Source organism: Octopus bimaculoides, chromosome 12 (assembly GCF_046866305.1).
Source record: "Octopus bimaculoides isolate indiv1 chromosome 12, ASM4686630v1, whole genome shotgun sequence".
NCBI lineage: Eukaryota > Metazoa > Mollusca > Cephalopoda > Octopoda > Octopodidae > Octopus > Octopus bimaculoides.
Genome location: NC_142939.1, coordinates 53,759,596 through 53,782,478, shown reverse-complemented (window position 1 = coordinate 53,782,478; position 22,883 = coordinate 53,759,596). Strand labels below are relative to the sequence as shown.

At 33.4% G+C, this 22,883-nt stretch overlaps 1 long non-coding RNA gene across 1 annotated transcript; it reads left to right on the top strand.

The window, feature by feature from the left end:
• Positions 1-5,753: 5,753 nt before the first annotated feature.
• Positions 5,754-9,676, top strand: LOC149133096 (uncharacterized). Its single transcript, XR_016243916.1, has 3 exons — positions 5,754-5,977; positions 6,924-7,126; positions 9,291-9,676. It is a non-coding gene; the product is annotated as an uncharacterized LOC149133096 (long non-coding RNA).
• Positions 9,677-22,883: the final 13,207 nt, after the last annotated feature.

Below are 22,883 nucleotides of genomic sequence, written 5' to 3'. Positions count from 1 at the left end.
CATTTATCTCCAACTTAATGGCATTCATTTTATTGCTACTTCATGAATTACCACGTCTTCATTTTCGCATCCGTTGTTTCTATCAATAGATACTATTATTTCGTTTTTTAATCACTCCCATTATCTTATAATTCTTTATCATTTCATTCACAAAAACGAAAAGTAAATTATAAACAAAAAGAAATCTTTATTGTTTACTTCTCAACTTTCTATTATTCCCTATAATAACATACTTCTCTTTGCAACATATCACCTTTCCTTGTTTCAGTGTTCTTATATTGTTACTTACTTTTTTCTTTCTCTAAATATGATTCTTGTTCTATACTTTCAATCCTTTAAACATATGTATATTGAATCCCATATTCAATACTCACTCTATGTATATTTCATCCAGGATGTTCTCATTCAATCTCATTTCAGCCAAACATTTACATATTGTTTTTTTCTCTTTTTACTTCTCTATTTGCACTATAACTTAATGAATGCTTCTTTGAAAATTTCTTAAGAAGTCTCTTGAAAAACTTTCAATAAGCTTGATGGTCTGTGGAATTGGTAGATTATCTATATTATCTAGGGAATGTTTCCGCTAAACGCCACAGCTGGGAATTAGAAAAACACACCGCATTCTGTTATTGTACATGTTTACTTTCATGTGTTACATTTATCCATATTTAAATAGTGTTACACACACACACACACACACACACACACACACACACACACACACACATCTTTTTTACAAATATGTACACGCAGATATATGTGCGTTTGTGCATACATATATGTATACATACACACACACACACATATATATATATATATATATATATATATATATATATATATATATATAAATATGCGTATATACACATATGTACGCATTTTATATATATACATATATATGTGCATGTGTGTGTGAGTGAGTGTGCGTGTGTGTGCGTGTGTATACACCTATGTATAGGGAGAAATTCAGTGAGAAACAGACAGGCATAAGCTATATTCAATCTGTAAGCATTCTTTTATTTGGCCTACTCTGTGTCAAGACTAACAATAGATTCCATCGGCGTATTTTGGCATCTTATAGCATCTGCAGATGCGTATGTATGTATGTATGTATGTATGTATATGTTGTATGTATGTACGTGTGCGTGCGTATATATATATATATATATATATATATATATCAACTTTGTAAAGGAAAAGCATAGCCCTGCGCCTAGCAGCCGAAGATTATTTACAAGATTATTACAAGAAAAGCCATTGTCAACGTCAACAAATACCATGACAACAACAACAATACCACAACCACATCAACAACGATAATGGTTTCAAATTCTGGCAGAACGTGAGCATTTTCTGTGTGTGGATGTAAGTCGATTATATCGGTTCCACTGTTCAAGTGTTCAATTTCGAGGGAGGATGTAAGTCGATTGTATCGACTCCATTGCCCAGCTGGTACTTATTTCATCGACCCCTAAAGGACGAAAGCCAAAGTTGACCTCGGTGGAATTCGTACTCAGAACGTAGAAACGGTCGAAAAGCCATATTTTTCCCCGAAGATGGAAAACCCAAACAAATCTGCACAAGCATATAACTGGGAAACATGAAAGGAAGGGACTTCCTTGGAGGGAAATACCAGTAGGAAAAGGAAAAGGATGTACAACACTCCACTGTACAATCCAAACAATTTGAACAAAACCCACTTGTAAATCTAGCAAAGCAATATTATAATTTAATTTATCATAAGTATGCGCATACATGCATACAGCAGAGAATTAATTAACAACTGCCATCAGTACAAAAATCTTGCACACAATGACTACAACACATGAACAGGAGCGGCTATGCGGTAAGTAGCATGCTTATCAACCACATGGTTTCGTGCGTGGCACTTTGGGCAAGTGTCTTCTACTATAGCCTCGGGCCGACCAAAACCTTGTGAGTGGATTTGGTAGATGGAAACTGAAAGAAAACCGTCGTATATATGTATATATATATATATATATATATATATATATATATATATATATATATATATATACGTGTGTGTGTTTGTGTGTCTGTGTGTGTCCCCCCAACATCGCTTAACAACCGATGCCGGTGTATTTACGTCCCCATAACCTAGCGGTTCGGAAAAAGAGACCGATAGAGTAAGTGTTAGGCTTACAAAGAATAAGTCCTGGAGTCGATTTGCTCGACTAAAGGCAGTGCACCAGCATGGCCGCAGTCAAATAACCGAAACAAGTAAAAGAGTTAAAGGGTAAAATAGCATAGTGTAGAACAACATTCGTGACAGACGAACTATAGACAGAAACTTTGCAGTGGGCTAGATAAGAAGTTGACCAGCAGCAGAAAAAGGAACTTCCGGAAGGAGAAGCAAAACAAAATAATGTCAGCAGTCAGTGTCAAATGAATTTGAATGTACTAAACAGAAATAACTGGCGATTTAAGCCCTGATGTACGTAAAGTAATAAACCTTTGATAAACGTATTCTCGTCTCCACTAGTTTGTTTGCGTATAGCTTAGCAAATCTATAATAGCAACACACATACAAACAGACAAATCGCAAAAACTAAATGCAAATTAATCGTGCAAAAATGGGAGAATTTCCTATGTAAATTATCAATCAATTGTCCTCGGTCTGACTTCATACGTTTGATCTACTTCATGCGTTTACGACTACAGCAAATTCTGTTGGATCAGTTTGAAGGCAAGCCAAGCTTTTAACTCGGGCGGTGTGAGACAAAATCATCTGTAATTTTCCTTTTAATACCAGCCAGATTTTCTTTCATTCTTCTATTCTTTTACTTGATTTTGCCATTTGACTCCGGCCATGCTGTAGTACCACCTTACATGGTTTAAGTTGAAGAAATCGACCCCAGGACATATTCTTTGTAAACCTAGTACTTATTCTATCATCTCATTTGCTCAACCGCTAGATTGCGGGTACTTATACACGCAGCATCGATTGTCAGGCGATAGTGCGGAGACAAACACAGATGCACACACACACACGCACACACACACACACACACACACACACATACACACACATACGCACACACACACATACACACACATACGCACACATATATCCTACATATACTAGAGCTGATCAATAAGTACCAGGACAGTTGCCATAGAAATGAATCTAAAGTACGCGGAGTAAAGCGGCTTGGTACAGATTGACCTTTACTCTGCTGTACATGCGCACTAAGATTTTACGTTCTAGTTCACTTCCGCTATTTACAGCAGTGCTTCGAATGAATGTGTGTTGCATGTGACCTTCGCAGTGACCATGTCAGAGAAACTTGAGCAGAGACTCTACATCAATTTTTGCCAAAAGCTTGGCGATATCTGCTCAGAGGGTTACAAAAAGTTGTCATAAAGATTTCATCGTTATCGCGGAAATCTTGTGCAATTGAAACCCGAGAGACTTTTTGGTCAGCTTAAAGTGGTTTTGGCACACACTTCGCAGACACACGTCTCAAACACAAATCTTCAGTGATAATGGACCGAAATGGACCGTAACTAACTTCCAGGTCTCCCAAAACGTTCGTCAATATCGACATTTTTTCGGCCATCTTGGAAAAGTCTGAACCACTCGTACACATATGTGCGACTCATAAACTCCTCTCCATGCATATTCTGCAACTCTACGTAAGCCTCTGAGCAGGTATTGACATGACAACTTTCTCTACCATGGGCAATGCGAAGATCACACGCATTTTTTCAAATATTCCTGTAAATAGTATAAGTGAGCTAGAGCGTTAAAACTCAGTGCGAATGCACAACAGAGTTCAAGGTGAATCTTTGCCAAGCGGCGTTTCTCTGCATATATTAGCTTCATTAATATGGCAATAGTCCGGATATTTATTGATCAGTCCTCGATATATGACGAGATTCATTTCATTTTCCGTCTACCAAATCCACTCTCAAGGTTTTAGTCTGCCCGAAACTATGGTGGAAGACACCATCCGAAGTTGCCACACAGTAGGACCTGAACCCAGTACCATGTGGTTGGGAAGTGAGCTTCTTAGCACACGGTCGCACCCGTGCCTATTTGTGGGTCATATAAGAAAAGAAACAATTTTTTCATCACTTTACTTTTAACACATTCCTGTGAGAAATTGTAATCTACAATTCTATTAGCCATTCGCCTTAGGAAATACATTTTCAAACCATATTTAATGTGAGGAAGCGAATTACTTTCTGCAGTTCGCTAAAAGAATTGACTGAATGTTGCTTTTTCCAGGAATATATTACGATCTACTTGACCATTCTCTACTGCTATAATGCCTGTAATAGCCTGACTATCTAACTATATTGAAAGCAGCAGTATTTCGCGAAACCTTGTTTAATGTTTTTTTTTACAACCATCCCATTGGTGATTGTTGTATCAAATTTCGTTAAAATGGATCTCTAAGTTAACATAAGATTCTTTTAAATGCACTGAATAAGTTATGTGGATAGATGTTTATATTTCCATTACGCCATAAAGCAGCTTTTAAACTTGGCATTGATATTTTCCTCTAGGAATTCCCATCTTTATAATACCTGCCTTTCAAATAAACATGCAATAGGTCTATTAATGTCTTGTTACTGGTAGAGTAAACCATTCCTTTTATAAGAAAATTGCTGAATCAAAGTTTTGTTTTCTATTGTAATTCAGTTATATATTCATGCACTTGTTTTCCAAACAAGACGCGAGACACGCTGTGTTTTAGTCATCAGTTCTGTAGCCCACACAAAATGACTTAAACTCTCTCAGTGAAAAGTGTTTCACCTTTACTACCCTGTGGTTCATAATCAGAAATTGACGATGATCCAAAAATAAGCTTTATAGATTTTGGCAATATTTTTTTACCCACGCAAAACAGTTAGACAAGGAAAACTGCATCAAAGTCTAAGGTCCATTACAATGTTCTCAGGCCATTATAATGGTTTACCACAAGAGCAGCAATTTTGGGGAGGGGATGAGTCGATTACATCAACCATACAGTTCAATTGCTGCAGATAAAAGAACTCCTGAAGGATAACCACTTCCTCACAGTACTGGATGAGATTGAGCTTAAAGCCTGGGAATCCTTCAAATGGGTCTGTGAAAATTTCCTAGGCAACAAGTGATCTCTAGAGTTTAGAAATGGAGTGAAATGTCTTCTAGACTCCTACGCTGCAATAGGACTGTCAGATGTCACTAAAAGTCCATTTTCTTGATTCACATCTGACTTTTTTTGCCGAGAACCTTGGAGCAGTGTCTGATGAGCAAGGGGAACGCTTTCATCAAGATATTGCACCGATGGAACAATAACATCGAGGATTTTGGAATGCAGGAATGTTAGCTGGCTACTGTTGGATGTTATACAGGGATGAACCTGAGACATAAACACCATAGCAAGTCCAAATCCTAAAGATTTTAAGTTGTTATGCATTCGAGTGTATTCTAACTTATTTCTACACAATAATTTTAATTTTTACAATAAAATGCCATGAAATTATGGTATCTTTTATTCAATATACTTTATATAGACATGCTTTACGTATCCCATAAGTTAAAACAGCAGATATCAATAGCATGAAAATGTGACCAGATAGAGGAAATCGGACTTCAGATTCGTAATCAGCATCAAAAAGCAACCCAGAAAAGTCAGTCAGCAACTCTGATGATTAAAAAAAGTTTCCTTTTGTTGACCAGTGTTACTTATCCATTCGTCTTTTGCTGGCAGTTATTTTTGTCCTAAAGTATGACGACATAAGCGTAGTTCGTGTAACATGTTTAATAGGTTACAGAATATGCATGGTTCTTAGCGTTTTAGAATGTCAAATTATTAACTTTAATCAAAAATTTTTGATGGGTTTCAATATCGTAAAGCGTCTTCCTTCGAATTCATTCTCTGCAAATCTCAAAACGGATTCTGTAAAGCTTTGGGGGAGAAAGCTAACAATTACCAATTTCGCCATACTGTCTTCTAAATCGGTATAGTTTTTGTTGATAATAGCCTTTTGAAAAAAACATTTTTCTGAATCTTTCTTTCTCATTTTCTTTCTCTTTTTTCATGATAGTCGGTAACATATCTTCTGCCTGTTGTTCCTGAAACCTCGCGTGTTTCAGGTGGTATTCAAAGTTGAAGATAAACCATTTTAATCCATTATTTAAGGCGCATTGTGTTGTTAAGCATTTTAACGCTTGTAATTTTGTTTATCTCTCTTTTCTCAGAAGAATGTATTTCGTTAATTTTTCTCAGAAGGTGGTATATACAGTCATTTGATTTTTATTATGTGCTTCAATGCACAAAATATCTGTTCTATACCGTAATATACCCTTCCGATGTGATAGGCTATGTTGGTGACATTAATCTTCTGTAAAGATAAATTGTTTATTTAATCCTACGGTTTGTATTTCCATGAGTAAGCAAGCGTATTAGAAATCGTTTAACTTAAATATATGAAAGGCTACGGATACACCATGAAGATGGTTTTCACTTTATAAATTGCTTTTCACATCCCTTACTGTTCCTTAGTATTTCAGAAATGTTTTTTTCTAAAATACAGTTTTCTATCCACAGTAGATACAATCACTTGTCCTGTGACTTCATTATTTCACGATTATACATATACTATCTATGGAATATCGATGATTTCTTACAATGACTTAAGCTAGGTTTATTTTGCAACCATGATATATAGAACGAGAGTTTGTCATGATTTTAGCGCTCATAGTATCCTTGTTATTATCTTTTTATTGTTATTTTCATTGGTTAACATTAATAATACTAGCATTATTGGTAACAATATTGATAACATTGATTTCACTACCAACGTACATTTTATAAATTTTATTTGATGTATTCTTGCGGAGAACATTAACAATACATATAACAACAGGAAGTAGATTGTCTTTTTAATATCTGTCGTTACAAAAGAAAACATTGCAACATCAATATCAAGCCAGAATAAAGGAATGCTCGAATGACAAATGAATGAACTTAAACGTCGTCCGCTTCTATATCAAGTCTGTTTTTATAACTGCATCCTATCTATGGTGATGATCAATTTATCGATATTGGAAACAGACCCATCCATTCCTCACATGTGCAAAACATGTTAGAAGTCCAGTTTGAAAAGGGTGAGTGTTACACTGTATTTAGTACTGCTGCATGCAAGGAGAAATATTGTATTGATATTAATAGAAATATAGATAACATTTCTAATGATTGTAATACTAATATTACTGAGGTTATGACAATAGCAATGTTAATAGTGACAATTTTAGCACTACTGTAATTTATAGATGAAAGTTATAGATACTAAGTATGTCGTAAAAATCTAACAACAGCTGATATAAAAATTTAACGAAATCCCTTCGGGATTTAGTCGAAAACTGACAGTACGTGAGAAGAATTCTATTTATTATCAATAGCTTACGAACTTACACTGATCAAGGTAAAGTAACTCCTATGATTAACATAGAGTTTGTTGAGAAAAAGTTATTTTTATATTCCCCCAGCGATTAAAGAACGCTAAACGTAATCTACAATGAGTGATTCAACATTACACCAAATAAATTAATAGCGAGTGATAAATATGAGCTAAACGATATCATAGAAACATACAAGTTACCAAGTTAAAAATATTAGACGGGAACATGTTTCTAGAAACACATTTTAGTATAACAATGGTAATACTTAGTAAGTAATATATGAAGCCATAACAGTACTTGAAAAAAATCTTCCAAGATCATGGATATATCTGATATGATACTGTCTTGAAAGTTGCTTTCGGCAGCATCAGAACTAGGAAAGTCGTGGCATTAACAGCACTCATAATTTTTTTTATGTTTGTACTTGGATATTCTCTTCTGTTCTATAACATCAAACTTTTAACAGTCTTTTGAACATTTCGGATCAAGTATCTAGATATCTCCTTAATGAGCAACTGAAACTAGACTAATGCCTGACCCATCACATATCTACGGGGCCATAATGTGTAAACTGTTTTCTACAATATTATTCAATAGCCATCGAACATTTACACAAACAAAATATCGTTGTTCAGTAGAAGCCACCTATTCCCAACCTCTACAGAACAATTGATGAACTCCTTATTTTCAATACAGTACCCTATAACTCAAAAGTACAATAAAATAAAATTGTATGATTACAACTCAATACTATCAAGCAATATACCTGTAACATTGCAATATCCTTGGAAGAAAAAGATGAAAGACTGTAAATTACGAGTTACTTGGGTAAGTCAATTAAAATATTTGGGAGATTCGTAGAGGTCATACGATAAGAATTTAGGATTTTATACCTGTCGCAAATATTTATAATAAATAAACTTCTGCGTGATAAAGCTATAAAAATGAATGTAATATAAAACTATTTTATTACATATCTCTCGGATATTAAAAATTCGTCCTATATGGCAACAATAACATACTTGCACTTAACATATTTTCTTTGTTAATTGTAAAGTACTATATATTTTTAGATTGGAATATAAAAGACAAATACTGTTTTGAGATTCAGTTGTCAGAAGGCAATGAATAAAATCAGTTATAATATTTCACTTCACAACCGCAGCCGAGTTATGTAATCTCGGCACAATGAGCTTTCCGATCAAGGGGTTTGATTCAAGGGTGACAACTTTACGTGACAAAGGGAATGCAAAAGGAACTGACTAGCAACAATCCTTTTCACTATCTGCACAAGGCTGGAATGTAGCAAAACAGCTTGACTGGAATTTATTTTATCGACTCCATAAGCAATAGTCAAGTATTTCTATATATACAGAGATATTTATTCGTATGTGAACATTTCTGATATAGTGACTAAGTAAATGTTTGTCAGCGAGAAAGCCATAAACTTTAGTTATGGAGACAGGATAACAGAAACTGATGAAAATATAGTAAGTAGTATAATTTAAAACTATACTGAATGAAGATATTGCGATAAGTTTCGATGAGGTGTGCATTTTGCTCAAAAGGTATAAATTAACAAATATATTAGCGATTAAGTTTTAAATATGAATATTTCAAGACATTTACAACCACTAATCTACGATCAAAGTTAATTTATAATTCCTATTTATTTATAGACTCGATATCTGATTGCAAATCTCTTGTCGCATTATATTTAATTCTTAACTGCATATTCATAATCTATAAATATTAATATCATTGGTATTCGGTCTTATAAACGTTGAATTTATGTGTGATACTTGAATATGTTAGATAGAATAATTACGTTGTCTTCGTCTGACCTCTCACCATATTGACTGAATCGTAGGTGTGACATCGTGATATACGGGGTATGGTGAACATATTCAAGCACAAGCCTTCATCCAATTGCTTTAAGAAGAGAGAAAATAGGATAGGATGAAGAAAATAAAGGGACTAAAAGGAGAGAACCAATGTCGATACAAGACTGGTAATGTATTTATCGACCACAAATCTACAGGACGCCTTTAATGACTCAGCCATACGGCAGAACCACCATTGTAGACGAAGTGCTATATGATCAATATAGATAGGTTTATATATTTATCTTTATGGATTATATATATATATAAATTCATATCTATCTGTTGGTCTAACTATCTATATATCAATACACACACACATATATTGTTGTATTTCGGGATGGTCATTTTATTTTTTTGTTTTTACAAATAAACAAACGCACTATATATATTTTTCTTCACTCGTGTATTGCTGTTATTTTACAATCCCACATCACTAATATGAGGGAAACAATGATACGGGAGTATGAGGAGAGAGAGAAGATCCTCAATGCACATATTATGGTGTGGTGAAACATCGTAGGCACAAAGAAGCGCACGGCCAACAACTTCCAGGCCATCAACAACAGCATCCCGTCGATGTATAGATTGTGCAACGACCATAAGGTGTCCACTGCAGAGTCAATGTTGCCAACGACTACTGGAGCAAAGTTCTTGGGAGAATAGGTAGCATATTAGACAACCAGGGAAGAAAACAACTATTCATATTGATTCACAGTTGTTGATTTATACTGGGATGGTAGATTTTCCCTGTTAAAAAAATTGTTAAATTTGTACCATAGATTCAGAACAACTAAGTTTTCTGATTGCAGCTCTACCGTGAAATCCGGCAGCTCCTGGCTGACAGTTTATGTGGAAACTGGGTTCTCGAGGTGGTCATTAAGCTCTGCAGTAATTTTGGGAGCTGTACTTTTGTGATCCTTTCTAACAGGTCGCGTAAGAATCCGATGGTCCCTATATGAAAGTTTTGGTTTTCTTCCGGAGTATTGTTTCGACGAGGAGGTTTCTCCCTCTTTCTCAAAGGCTGTCATTACTTTCGAGACAGTACTTCTTGATACACCAAACATTTCGGATGTTTTCGTTACGCTAGCACCTGCTATATGAGCACCAACAAATTGACCTCTTTGAAAGTCCGATAGATCTGTCATTTCAATAAATTTTAATTACTTTTTCCTGATGATTGAGATTTCCCAATACACTAACAGCTGTAATGATTTCATTAAATATATTATTTCTTGCTTTATTATTAAATTTAGAAAATCTGCCTAGAAAACTACATCTATTCAAGAATAGAACCTAAATATAGAATGCAAAATGTAACCTATTTGTGTTACTCTTGGATGAAAATTGTTGCGACATTCACCTTGACGTTTGGGCAATGGAAAATCAGATATTTTATGAGCATTTTTCAGACAATTACTTCACTGGTCTCAGTATTAAGCTAAATTAATTGATAGGCATTCGTCCCATATTTCAGCTGAATTAGTGTTGATAGAAAACAATTTCATGTAAAAAGGAAAAAAAAAAAACCTAAAAAATGAACGCATGTTCCAATTTGCAGAACTATTCAAACTAAGTTGACGACAAAAGAAATAAATAAAAACCCAAATGTAATGAAGCGTTGAGATATTTAAGTGTCCATCCACCGAAAGAAATTTTTGTTAGGAAAACATCTCAAGAACATATAATTACTCATTAGTTACCATTCTCTTGTATAGCTCGCCAGCACGGCTTCTCGATTCCGTCATTTCTATAAACATTTGTATAATTTGTGTTTATCACTATTCTATTTCGCTGAAAAATAAACTCATCGATATATAGAAATGAAGAAATATGTACCTGCAGTATTGATTTTTATTATCCAGTATCTATACAGCTAATGAAGTTCCAAGACGGATGAAAGCAGTTTAAGCCTGGGGTGGTAATCCAAGTTACTTTTGTGCATTTAGCAATCAAAAGCACAACGTCATATGGCAAAAACAAAGACAGTTATTGTAACAGATTTTTACGTTAATATTCCAACCGATATGTATAAGTGGGTGTAGGTGTATATGTATATATGTGTGTGTATATCTATCTATATAACTCTCTCTATATATGTATATATATATATATATATATATATATATATATATATATATATATATATATATATATATATATATATATATATATATATATGTATATATGTATTATTACATTATTGAACGCACACGTCCTATTTTACAAGTAAGTCTACTATTATTCTGACGTGACTATCTTTCTATCTATCTATCTATCTATCTGTCTATCTATCTATCTATCTTTCTATCTATTTATCTATCTGTCTTCCTCCATCTTTCTATCTATACCTCTGTCCTGGCCTCTACTTCACTGCTATACCCTTCTGTCCCTTCCTCCTTGTTCCACATCCTCCCTCCACCATCCTCTCTATCTATTTATCTATCTGTCTTCCTCTATCTTCCTATCTACCCTTCTGTCCTGGCCTCTACTTCACTGCTTCTGTCCCTTCCTCCTTGTTCCATTTCCTCCCTCCACCATCCTCTCTGCTCTCGTGTGACCTGTGGTCAACTTTCTTTTCACTCCAGCCGCTGTGAAGGCAAGACGAACTACTAGCGTTCTACCTCAGATTTGCGTTTGGCCGTACGGCTTTTGAATGTTGTTTTCACTGTCCATTTTTTCCTGTCTTGGTTTGTGTTTGCCACCTTGGAATCCTCTGTGTAGTTGGTTGATCCACTACTCAGGAAGAGACTATTCTAGAGTACGTCCTGTCTGGTCTTCGAAACGTCTAGATAGAATAGAGACAGCTGATGAAGGCATATTCCAAGGGGCTTTCCGTTTTCCTATGTGTTCGTTCCGTTGTCTGTAGTTTATTGTTCTAACGTCCTGTACCCTGATATGCATGTATATACACATGTAGATGTAAGTATGTACATATATGTGTGTATACATGTATATATATTCTTTGTATTATATATATGTATATATATATATATATATATATATATATATATATATATATATATATATATATATATATATATATATATATATATATATATATATACACATATATATATATATACATATATACATATATATATATATATACATATATAAGGATTTTGTTTCGTAATGAGATAAGAAACCAAGGCTCCGTGCATTATAGAACATTTATAAATAGAATGTCTTACAGCTGTTTCCAGAGACTATGTGAGACGATGGTTAAGCAATAGTTAATTTAGATAAGATAGGAAATAGAGAGTGGATGCAGGGATATTGTATTCGTAAATCCATTGTTTAAGCAGAATGTTATACATATTCTGGGGAATATATACGCCAGGAAAACTGGACTTTATATAACACGAGAATTTATATGACACGATAAGGAGCTTTATCTTTTATGCTCTGAGTATTATAATGAGTACCCGCATTAATGAAACCCTTGTTTTCGACTCATTTATAACCGCTAGGTTATATTAACTTTTATTTCTTGAAAGTAGAGTATAAGTTGTATCAGACAAGCGTCTATTTATATTCTACTCTAGCCAAGGGAATAGTTTTTCTTTAACCCTCTAGTCTCGTCCCTAAAGCATTTTAACCGAAAGCTGAGATTTTGAAAACTAGTTAATTGATGTGTGAAATGCAAAACCCTCCTATACCTACAGTGGTATTTTCAAATATCTAACATATACGCTCTAGATTCTGCGAAAATTATAACCATGATAAATGCAGGTGCATTAGTCATTCACACCCAGATACGGGTATGTTATAAGAGCATATATATATATAATTTAAAGTTTCCTTATTTTGAACATGCAGGTTATATATATTAGAGGTTAGCACTTAGAGAATCAGTTGTAACTAAGGCATGACTTGTTACAATTATTTGTATGAATTAGATCGGTTGGACGATGAGATTTACTACTACATGCAATGCATCTTTGCTAACGATGGTTACCGATAAGATCATACATTAATTCCTCTGCGTTTGAGACAAGACAAAATCATCGAACATTTATGATGGAATGATATATATATATATATATATATATATATATATATATATATATATAGAGAGAGAGAGAGAGAGAGAGAGAGTTTTCTTAAACCATATTTTTATACATTAACTTTGAACTTTCGGCCAGCTAAGCCTCGTCGGGCTGCTTCAGTTAATTATGGTTTGTCTTCTCTTTTGGGTTAAATTCTTATTTGGTATATAGGTTTGAACGAGATGTTTCTTAGATTTTAGGGTGGGTTTTTATGGAGAAGGGTTTAAGAGAAACTTTATTCATTAAATTTAGGGTGGGCAATAAGTGGGATATAACAGAAATGGAAGTGCATGTGATTCTAACATATTGTAGTTGGAGAAATACGTGTAGCAATTTGAAAATTATTTTCCTTCGGGGACCGTGTAAACTGGTAGCATGTGATTCTTTCCGGGAGGTCATGAATAAAATATTTTCCTGAATTTAACAGTTTCAAAATTTATGTTACAATGTTATTTATCTCTTGAAGATTAAAGGCAGATTTAAATGTACAGAATTAAAATATTATTAGAAATTTTATAATTGAATATATTTCTGATTGTCGGATGTACATTGCATATAAAGTTGTTTTAATTCTCTTCTCTTCACACTTAGGCGAAAATATGTTGGTTATATCTGAACTTAAAACTCGTTTATGGTAAGGCCAACTTTATCTTTGTCTACAGTCGCTGTTTGCAATGGCGACTTTTCACCGTATACAGTATTTTGCATTCATTGACATCAAATCATACCAGAAACGCATTTCCCAACAATAATGTGAATACTGAACTGCTTACATAGCATCCCCTTGAGATATTTGGCGTTGATGAACTCCTAATTCAGTTGACATTGTTATCGAGTTAATCTAGAGAAGATTAATGGATAATATATTTAATGAAACACTTTATAACATATACTGCCTTTCAATAGGTATGTATAATGTTTATTGATATGTTTCTGAATTCAATTTAGTTCTAAATGTCAGTATGATATCCACTATAACAACCGACAGGAAATCTAATTATTAGCAATATATATATTACTACAGTACAGCAATATATATTTTGCTTTATTACTTCATATTCGTTTTGATTTGGAACAGATTCTGCTGACTTTCTGTTCTACATAATTTTTCTTACTCTTTTGGTAAGTATTATTGGTGAATGCGAGAAAATATTTAAATATAAAGTTGTATTAAATTCATTATAAAAAGATACATATATTAAAGTGTAGAGACATTTAATATGAGAAAAATGGAATAAATCAATTAAGTAAAGTAAATATTTATTACATAGAATCGGTATTTAATTATATCTGCACTGAAATTTAAAATAATAACCTAAAGAAGATAATTATAATATAAGAGTCGGAAAACAATATTAAAACCAAAACTGAAAAGAACAATACATTATCATATCTAATTTAATATACATGCATGAAAACATCAAAACTAAAATTTAGAAAAACTATAAATTTTAATACCTCATATGATGTAAACATTAAGAATGACGTGAGAGCATGTTAGTTTTATAATCGTTTAAAAAGCAATTATAATTATCATATCGTATATTTCTTCGTTCAACTTCGAAAGAACTGCACAAGGCAGTTCACTCTGTTTTGTTATTTTTGTACGTGTGAGAGAGAAAAATTCATGTTTAGCTAACTCCGAACCATTCAAAAGTCTCATTTCCTCAATTAAATCTTTTAAAAAAATGATGTTGCAAATATTTCTTCAAGGATGTCACAACATTACCATTTCAATGATGCATTATATTCCGTTTGTGTATAAATAACACAGGCAGCAATTAAAACGATACATTAAATAGCAGAAAATACGGCATTTGACTCTAGTTAAATGCTCATATTTCTACTGATTTTTGCACATATATCCCATATGTATGTTTATGTATATATATATATATATATATATATATATATATATATATATATATGTGTGTGTGTGTGTGTGTGTGTGTGTGTGTGTGTGTGTGTGTGTGTGTGTGTGTGTGTGTGTGTGTCTGTGTGTGTATATGTATGTATATGAATGTATGTATATATAAATTCGTTTTCAACCCAATAGCTTTTATTCTCAGCCTAACGTTCTGCTACACATGGATATTTACAGCGAAATCATTTTAACTTTGGAATAAATTAATAGTGAATAATCTTTTATGTATGTTCAATTGAAACAAATTAAATTATTACTGGTAATGAAAAATATAGTAGTAACATTTGCAATTACTATGTTCACCTTTATTTAAATACAAATTGCACCTTTGAGGACCTTAAAAGAATTCTCACATTAATAGACTCTGAACCCGGCACCATATCGTTAGGAAACGAGTTATTTTTTTACTCCTAACCAATGCGTGCGCTCTCATTTCTTGATTAATAGAAGTTATATTAGAATGGACTCACAGGATATTTTACAGAAATTCTGGTCTTGCTTTAATATTCCGTGTTCAAATCCTGCAAAAATATATTTTGGTATTTGTCCTTATAATAATAAAAAAAAATCGTGTCACTTGTAGAGATGGAGAGAAATGAACTACTGTGCTGTCAGCAAACAGATCATATTTGTGCCTATATAATGTATGCGTATTATAGTCCTAGGCAAGTTTCTCTAGGTACATCACCACCGATCTGTGAAATACATTGAGAAATTACGTTCTTGGTTAAAGTTTCCTAATTGTTTGTCTTGAAAGTGCTATTTTCTATGGAAGTGGTATGTTGATTAAGAAGATAATAATACTCAACTCACATTCCAATTTTCTCTGTGTTTCGTCGAAGAAGTTTACTAAATTCCTCTATGTTTTGGGACATACTAACAGATAAAATGCGCCATCTCAGTTATATGATATTGAAATGTCACCAAGTCCATATAGAGTAACTTGTTACCTGACTAATATTCTCCGATCCGTAAAATTCTTCTAGAAATAATTAACGGTTTCAAATGCATCGAAGAATATAATCCAAAAAGCGAAATGACTACTGAAGGGATACAATTTCTAAGCAATTTCACTGGCATCTGGGATAATTAGGGCGATCATTTCCTTCGTAGAAGTAACTGCTAGATCATGAATTATTTACCTTGTTTAATTTATTCTTGCTTCAAACATTATGAGGCAGGAATCCTTATTGGAGCCCAAACATAGCATTCATAACGTAAAATGTGGCTTCATCAATTTTAGTCACACCGATTTGTCAATTAGCTTGATCTACCCACAAATTACATGAGGTCTGCATGTGTTCCATAATTATCTGCTTTCTCATGGAATGTTGGTCATTATTATTCTAGTCCTGTCAATATACGACATTATCACCTTTATTTTAATTACATCATATTGCATGTCTCTTAGAACGAGTTGTGAATTGACGAATGTTAGAGGATAAAATTCTTCAACAATTACAAACTTTTCCTGCCTGAAGCAACATATTTATGAGCGCCGTCGTGCGTCGGTATATGTGTAAGTGTGTGTGTGTGTGTGTACGTTTATATATATATATATATATATATATATATATATATATATATATGTATGTATGTATGTATGTATATATATATATATATATATATATATATATATATATATATATATATATATATGCATGCATACACAAACGCACATACATACACACATATATGTGTGTATATCAATGCTTTGTTTATGCCAACCAATGCTAATAACGTGGTGATAAAAGTCAATACATATATGCATTTCGTCTTCCCTGCTACCTCTAGATCGTAGATTATCTCACCTTCTGCCTATCTCCAATTGCAATTTACGTGTGGGCTCATACCGTCAGTCATATGTACAATATGTTTAAACATTATATCTGTGTGTCTTTGTATAGTCATACACACATGCATACACATATATATTTATATATACACAAATATACCAATACATATGTTTGTATATATATATATATATATATATATATATATATATATATATATATATATATATATATATATATATATATGTATGTGTGTGTGTGTGCGTGTGTGTGTGTGTGTGTATGTATATATATAACTATATATATGTATGTGTGACTCTGTATGTGTGTGTATGTATTTATGTGTGTCTCTGTGTTTTCCCCTCACCATAGCTAGACAACCGATGCTCATGCCTTTACGTCTCTGAAACTTAGCGGTTCAGCAAAGGAGATCGATAGAATAAGTACTAGGTTTACAAAGAAGAAGTCCCGGGTTCGATTCATTCGGCTTAAAGGTGGTACTCCAGCATGGCCACAGTCAAATAACTGAAACAAGTTAAAGAATAAAAGAATTCAAAGATATGTGTACTTGCGTGTGGTGTGTGTGTGTACATATATATATATATATATAAATATATATACACACATATATATGGTGGCGTCAGTAGTAGTAGTAGTAGTAGTAGTAGTAGTAGTAGTAGTAGTAGTAGTAGTAGTAGTAGCAGTAGCAGCAGCAGCAGCAGCAGTGGCAGCAGCAGCAACTGTGTAGTATTATGGATCTAAATTGATAAGTTAAATGGGTCTAATTGATGACACTTAGATTGACTACCACAACGATAAGTTATAGAGAATAATGGCGGTAATAGCGATCATCAATGGTTATAACGATGCTGATGTTGACAATGATCCTGACAATGTAGTTGATGATGGTGGTGGTAGTGGTAAGGGTGATTGTGTTGTTGGTGATGAGGATGTTGATGATGATGACGACGACGATGATGATGATCGGGGTGCTTTTAGTGGTGTAGTGGCGATGGTGGCTTTACTGTTGACAGTGATGACGATAGTGATGGTGAATGGTGATGGTGATGACGATGATGATAATGATGATGATGCCGTTGATAACGATGATGCGGTGGTGTTAGTAGTGGTTGCAGCACTGTTGGTGTGTGTATGTGTGTGTGTGTGTGGGGGGGGGGTTATGGATATGTTGGTAGCGGTTATGAGGAAGACATGGAGAAGGAAAGATGCTTATGGGGTCACACCAGTGAATGTGAAGAGTATATTGATATAGAAAGCTATATATAATACATAATATACGATAAATAAGATGCTGACAACACGAACGACGTCAATGGCCGTGATGACAATAATCGTGTTGAAAATGAGCACAATGGATAAGAGTAGCTGTGAGAGATGGCGGAGAACATCATCTAGTCTAATAAATACGGATACGCAGACACTGATGCAAAATACTATTTATGTCGTCCATTTTATTTCCCTATTTTAATATATTTTATTTATTCAGGTTAATGGTAACTGTTCCACTCACCTCACTCTTTCCTGATGGTAATCATTTATGTATTTTGCAACCAAAACGTCAGACCGGACATTAAAATGAAATGGATCGGAAAATATAGATAATAAAAAGAAACATTAATAAATAGAATAAAATAATAAGTAAATTTTGAACAATCATACGAACAATTTCATGCATGATTTCATTCTGATTTTTTTCAGTTTTTCAGGAAACAAATATTATGTATATTTTATTACATTTTTGAAAATAAAAATGAACTGGGTTTCAAAAAATACAAAAGTCTGCGGCTGCTTGCGTAGCTAAGAGTCATTATGGATGTATTGACCAATGTGTAGCAATGTCCAAACATGACTTGGAGATTGGAAATATAATTGAAAAGTATAGAAATTAAAAATGCCTTTCAGTAGTTTATAAAATCAAAAACCAGCATGGCGTGTGTTAAGAAGTTTGCTGGGTTCAGTCTTACTACGTGAAACCTTTGACAAATGTCTTCTACAATAGCCTGGGGTAGACTAATGATTTGTGAGTGGACTTGGTAGACCGAAACTGAAAGAGGCACGTTATATAGATGTGTGTGTGTGTGTGTGTGTGTGTGCGTGTGTGTGTGTGTGTGTGTCTGCATGTATGTGTATGTTTCTGTGTATGTGTGTGTGCATGTAAGTCTGTTTCCCACTACCGAAACTGTTGTGTTTACGGCCCCATAATTTAACATTTCGGCAAAAGAGTACGATAGAATAACTATCAGGTTTTAAAAGAAAGCCGGTACTGGGGTAGACTAGTTGGACTAAATTTCCTTAATGTGGTGCCTCAGCATGGCCGCAGTCTAATGACTGAAACAAGAAAAAGATAAAAGATAAAAATAAATAGATGGCATGAAAATAATTGAAAGCGAAAAAAATTACTCAAAAGGATATATATGATAAAAACATTTTCTACAAATATTTAAGTTGTACAAAATAAAAATGAAATAAGAACAAATAGAATTTAAAAATATATAATAAATAATTATAAGTAACCTCGTATAGAAAAGTAAATCATACTCTCAAACATTTGACTGAAATAGAATTATAAATGTGTAAAACTATTTAAGTACAAGGGATTATTAATTAATCATAGATTTGAAATTTCATGGTAAAGTCATGAAACAGCGAAAATAATATGAGAAAGACATAGAGAAAGCGTGCGAAACACTATAGCTATATATAAAAATCTATAAGAATTGTGGTCTGATGGGTTCTATTGCACCCAGATAACTCAAAATTGCAGTGAAATTTCATTCTGAAACTCTGACATGATGTGATGAATGAAAACACATTGGATAAGTGAATCCAGTGGACATTGCAACAGAAAATAAACGTGGATGTGATGCTTTTGTTTAGGCCAGATTGCTAGCGAAACTGCAAACTATTCCAATATCAGAATAAAATATAACACAGAAAATGTAACGGAATATATATGAAACAAAGAAAGCAATTTAGATAATCATTGAGTTTATTGATTTGTCGATAAGCAAGAGCTATCAATTAAGCTATGTTTATGTTTGTGTGTTTATAATGTGATGTGAAAGTATATGTGGATGCGTATGGGAAGTCTATGAGAATAGTGCTGTGATGCGAGTACGAGTATGTATGTGTTTATAGTTGAAAATGAATTGGGTCTTCAAAGCATTTGCACTTTAATGACCGTCATATCTGTAGTTATATGGCTTTTTAATTGAAAAAATTCGAATGATTACAGATATAAATATGTAAACAGATAGAGAGAAAGAGAGACAAGTATCCATAATTATAAACATATGCAGAATGGTACTAATTCATTTAGACATACAATTTGCAGATACTATATGATAACACACGACATCTACAATACATATACATATATTTAAGCATAGATATATTTATGCGTATATATTATTTATATCTATGTATATATATATAAACAACATATACACAAACATCACCCCCACATAAGCGAGTGTATAAGAGAGCGAAGGGGACTGGCCTAATGGTTTTGGTGTGAAGTTCATGAACGTTAGATCAGTAGCTCCAATCTCGGATTTTCTGACAGTGTGTCCTGAGTAAAGCTCTATATAATTTCTTGCTTCAGACTCAAGTGAAAAGTTGTCGCGGAAGGGAGGTCCAATCTGCAAAGGACTGGTGTTAGTTCCAAGGAGGAGGAGAGGAATCGTGCAAACTCAGACACTAAATTACCATAGAAACTGAGAAAGATTCTACATTGATGGATCTGTAAAGACGACACACATTTTTATATAAGTGTTGTTCTATTTATCTTTCTACCTATCTATCGTTATATGTAAATCACTTTACAACCACACACACATATATATGTGAGTGTGCGTGCGTGTATGTGTGTATGTATAAATGAATGAGAGAAGTGAAAAAAGGTGTTTACTCCATTTGGTGACAGCTGTTTCGTAATCTGTTTCGGGTTATATCAGCAGTACCATATCACTCGACACTCATAGAAATAAAAATATGTACATAAATACACATAAGTGCATATAAATATATTGGTGAAAATTAGCAGCATAAACAGGATGAATCACAACGAATCAGATTCAATAAAATGTAAGAATTCTGATTTCCAAAAATAAATGCGTAACTTATCATAGAGCTACTCACCTCACATATCTACAGGACTTGGATGTGACCCACTGGCGCGGCTATCACATGACTTTGATATACAATACCAGATACTTGACCAAAAAGTCCATTACCTCAGCAAGTAACTATCATGAAACAATGAATCTATATTTCAAATGATAGCAACTGGAGCCATATTGCCTTTATAATAATGAACGAGTTTTAGAGCAACGATCAAAAACGACGCAGTAATGACCCCATGTTTCTGAAATCTCAAGCTTTTCTCAAAATAACACAAATGTGAAATCGGTTAAGCGTATTAATAATCATTTCAACAAATTTTCTTATATACTCACTCTGGGCCTTTAGGTTGTATTTCCTCTTATTGTATTTGCCTGGACAAGTAAATATTTTACTTTCTCTCTCTGTTTTTCTTACTACATGTACACACGCGCGCGCACGCGCCCACACACACCGAAAGTATGGAATATCAATACACCCGGGAAGAAACTGAGTTATATGCATTCAAATAAACAATCACAACTCAGTGTAATCGTTTTCCTATTACGAGTTTATATTGCGTGGCACCTTGGGCAAGTGTCTTCTGCTATAGCCTCGGGCCGACCAAAGCCTTGTGAGTGGATTTGGTAGACGGAAACTGAAAGAAGCCCGTCGTATATATGTATATATATGTGTGTGTGTGCTTGTGTTTGTCCGCCTAGCATTGCTTGACAACCGATGCTGGTGTGTTTATGTCCCTGTCACTTAGCGGTTCGGCAAAAGAGACCGATAGAATAAGTACTAGACTTACAAAGAATAAGTCCCGGGGTCGACTAGCTCGACTAAAGGCGGTGCTCCAGCATGGCCGCAGTCAAATGACTGAAACAAGTAAAAGAGATAAAAGATATATATGTATATATATATATATATATATATATATATATATATATATATATATAAAAGATAATAAGAGTGAAAAAACTACAGGAGGCTTGTGTTACATGGTTAAAGTATATATTTAAATTATGTCAGAAAAATGTAAGAAAAATGTTATAAAAATGTTATAAAATCTTTTTGGTATATAAACATTGTATTTTGAGAAATTTATATATATATATATATTTATATATATATATATATATATATATATATATATATACATACAGACAAACATACACATATACATGTGTGTTTATATATATTTATATATGTATGTACATATGTATATGTAAATATATATATATATTCACATAAACAAACTTTCTACGACTGTATATGCGAACATGATGACTACATCAGCCAGACGAAAAGCGAGTAATTTGAATATCTGAATAACCGGTCTTTGCATATATGAAGTTGTCCTGATTGCAAGTATTCATCAGAAAATATCTAAAACATCTGCATCTCACCGAAATTGAAATATCACCTCTCTATATATAAATTAAATAATCTCGAATGTGCTCTACATTTAGACACAGTGATTAAATGCAGAAGCGATATTTAATAATATTAGTGATGTAAATAACTGTTTCATAGATATGAAAACATATTTCATGTAATAACTTCAGCATTGAATGTTCTGATATATAATACATTGATATTCTCTATGTATAAATATATAAAGGGAAATTTGCGTAGAAAACTACGACGGGTGCATTTTTATAAAACATAGAAAGATTAATGTTTTCT